Source organism: Alligator sinensis, unplaced genomic scaffold, assembly GCF_000455745.1.
Source record: "Alligator sinensis unplaced genomic scaffold, ASM45574v1 scaffold1022_1, whole genome shotgun sequence".
Lineage (NCBI taxonomy): Eukaryota > Metazoa > Chordata > Crocodylia > Alligatoridae > Alligator > Alligator sinensis.
Genome location: NW_005843861.1, coordinates 12,990 through 13,459, shown reverse-complemented (window position 1 = coordinate 13,459; position 470 = coordinate 12,990).

Genomic DNA, 470 nt, shown 5'->3' with positions numbered 1-470 from the left:
TAGACTTCTGCAGACATAGCCAGGAACAGATGCAACAAATAACTCCTTACGAGAGATAAGAGAAGAGGCACAGGGAAAGATGCGGATGTAAAGAACTCAAACCCTGACCAAAGAATGACCGAAATGGACTTAAGGACGGCCCCAGGGAGGAGATTTAAGATGTAAATAAGACATGTATGTAAACCATCATAGAACATATACCTGCTAGACATATGTTGCAAGACGTAATACTTGGGCTACCAATAATTACGCGACACGTTAAAATCTTTTGTTTATGTTAGCTATAAAAAGGAACCCCAGACTCTGTTTGGGGTCGACACGGATTTGAATAAATTAAGCTCCCTTGTCGAACTTGTTTGCAAACAATAAATCTAAAATTGGACCCAGCCTGTGTGTAAGACTCTCTCCTAGAGGTGGATTGGACAAGCCTCCAGGGGCACGAAACTAGCCGTTTGTGCAACAGCCTGGTA